A 3,513-nucleotide genomic window follows, 5' to 3' on the forward strand; every position below is an offset into this window, starting at 1 on the left:
TAGAAAAGGAAAGCGGAGTTTATTGTTAAGAATTGAAATTGTGAATGAAATAAAACTTTCATTAATTTTTTAATACAATTAAAAGTGGTTTTATTTTAACGAAAAAAAATATAAAATTAATTTATATTATGCAATAAATTATATACCAAAACAAATGGCAACTATAATGCGATAAAAAGATATTTACATGACTGCTATAAGATGAAAACTAGAAAAATTTATTTGCAACCACATCGGAGCCTTAAATTACCGCATTTCTAAACCTGTACCAATAAATATACCGATCTATCCAATTTTTCTAAAAATTCATTATGCCACAAATTATACACCAAAATAAAGTGAAACTGTAATGCTTTAAAATGATGCATAAACGATTGTCCTGGCATGTTATTTGCAGCCATATCGGAACCTCAAATTCTACCGATCCATCAAATTGGCCATTTTTTTGACGAATACATTATGCCACAAATGATATACCAAATTAAAATGCAATCCTAATGCTTTAAAATGGTGCATAAACGATTGTCCTAGCATGAAAACTGCCAAAGTTAATTGCACCCATATCGGAACCTCAGATTACAGCGTTTATTAAACATAGAACAATAATTCTACCGATCTATCAAATTGACCAATTTGTAAAAACACACATTATGCCCCAAATGATATACCATATCATCAAATTTACACCGATCCACAGTGTCAGATTTTGCAAATTTAGGGGGACTAAACTCATTTTTTTTTTTTTGTGTTTTTTTGATTAAGTTTAAATGCAGTACGACAGACAACTGTCCAAATAATAAATAAATGCTTAAGAAAGTGAAGGAATGTAAACCAAAACAAGGTAACGGTATTCTGAATGTCGTGTATATTACAAAATATAAAAATCTAATTTTTATCTGCCGGGTATTCAATAACTTTGAATCATTATAACTTTTTTGTTTATGGATATTTTTCCATTTTTTTTGCTTTTTAAAGGTATTAATCTATTTATTAATATTAATAAAGCTTTTTGAAAAATAAGTGAGGACACATTTTTCTGTGCCGTTTAAAGTAAGTCATTTTTTTGTAAGTAAGTTTTGAAATTAACAAATATTTAATGGAATCAAAATTATAGAATACCATTTGATTCCAAGGTTCTATTGGCACTATATGATAAATTGATATATAACCTATTGGGATTACAAAATATTTTTTGCATCTTTTTGCATACCCCATACGCATTTTTTCAAAAGTTCATCATGAACTCGCAAATGTCGAATCAACAAATTTTCGATGTTTGGTGTTCCGCTGCGCCAAATAATAAATATGAGCGGGTCTTTGATTTTATTTTAGGAAATATTAGTAATGGATCCAATCAAACTATTGATCTTAAAAAATTAAAAATTTTTGTTAGTAAAATTTGCCATGATATACTGGAAAAGTGGAGGGAGTCTCAAAGATTAAAATCAAAGTTTTTAAAAATTAACAGTGAGTGGCTCGCATATAAAATTGATTTCTCAGTATACTTGAGTCAACCTTCTATTTCAAAGTCCAGAGGTGGTAGACCAACAAAAAATTTCGTTGACTGTTGTCGAGAAACAAAAACAAGAAAAGCAAAGGAGATTGTGAAAGGGACCACTCCGAATGAGTTGTTAATGGCAGCGGCTGTACAACTACATTCATCTGGTAAGCGATCTTCAGCTGCAATTGTAACTGAGCTTGCAAATGCATCCCCAAAAAAAGGTGTCTCAATAAAAATGGCTGGAATGAAAGGCTTACAACTCTTTCTCCTGACCATGCCTTAGCAATGATAATTGATACCGATTTATCGACGCACAAATATCGATTACTAAGACAACATACAAAAGCCATCTTACGATTTAGTATCGAAATCGAAGCGTTTATGTTATCCGAATGGTATAGTTGTCACTGAGTCGTATGTGGCTATTAATCTTCAATCTTTAATTTATCATACAGTTGAAAGATTATGTTCCTCTTACGAAGAAGTTTTTCCATCGATACCGAATAATTTCCATGATGTAATTATCATTATTAAATGGGGCTGTGATGGAACTGAACATAATCAATACAAGCAAAAATTCGCCCAAGAAGATATTTCGGACGAAAATTTGTTTAGTATTTCCATGGTCCCAATTGAAATGTATGTAAATACAAAGGATGGAGTTAAACATACTATTTGGAAAACTTGGCACCATCCTCAACGCGGTATTGTCGTCCAATAAAATTTATGTTTGCTAAAGAAACTAAAGAACTTATTTTAAATGAAGTAAAGTTAATTGAGGAACAAATTTCGTCACTTGTACCAACCACGATAACAATAGGCACTGTTGCTGTCACTGTTACTTCCAAATTAATTTTGTGTATGATTGATGAAAAAGTGTGCAGTGCACTTTCTAATTATTCATCGTCACAAGCATGCTATATATGTGGAGCAACACTATTAGCTATGAATAACCCAGTGGTAATTTTAAATAGATCAGTGGATCAGCATATGCTGCGTTTAGGAATTTCTCCTTTCCATGCCTGGATCCGTTTTATGGAATGTCTCTTACACATTGCATACAGAACAAACATTCAAAAATGGCAAGTTAGAGGTGATGAAAATAAAGCAACATTGTTGGAACGAAAAAAACATACCCAAAAAAGATTTAAAAACGAAATGGGATTACTAGTCGATATGCCAAAACAAAAATCCGGAAATTCTAACGATGGAAACACGGCAAAAAGATTTTTAGAAACGCCGAGAAAACAACAGAGATAAATAATATTGACATAGAACTGATAAAACGTTTTCACATTATCCTAGAATGTTTAGCATTAGGATATCCAATAAATTCCACAGCTTTTGAAAAGTTCGCAGAAATTACAAGAAATATATATTTAGAGAAATATTCTTGGTACTTCATGCCAGTGACAGTACACAAAGTCCTCTTCTATGCAAAAGAAATTATAGATAGCAGTATTCTTCCAATAGGCCAGTTATGGAAAGAAGCTCAGGAAGCTATAAATAAAGACAATAATAAAGACAACAGAAGATATCGACTAAATTTTACGAGAAAAACATCTAGAGTTGACTCTAATACTGATTTATTGCATAGACTTTTGATATCATCTGATCCGATAATATGCAGTTTGCGCAAAAATCCGAAAACTAAAAAACACGCTTTAACTCCTGAAGTTTTGGCATTACTTAAAGAGCAGGATATTTATAATGACGACTCTGATGGCTCTGATTTGGAATAAATAATGTAAATGAAATATTTATGTACTTACCTACTAAGTATTGTATTATTCTGTAACAAATATTAAATTAATAAAAAATAAAAATATATTTTTTTAACCAGCTATAAATTTTTTTCAGTGTAGTAAGGCCCGAGTATTTTTAAATATGGGTTTATCCTAATGGGTTTGCCCTAAAAAATCTCTTGGCCATATCTTTCAATCTTTCCTTGGGGCAATCTAGTATGGACAGATTGATACAAAAAATTTCTTAGTAATATTTTTGTGTATATG

Source organism: Lucilia cuprina, chromosome 3, assembly GCF_022045245.1.
Source record: "Lucilia cuprina isolate Lc7/37 chromosome 3, ASM2204524v1, whole genome shotgun sequence".
Classification (NCBI taxonomy): domain Eukaryota; kingdom Metazoa; phylum Arthropoda; class Insecta; order Diptera; family Calliphoridae; genus Lucilia; species Lucilia cuprina.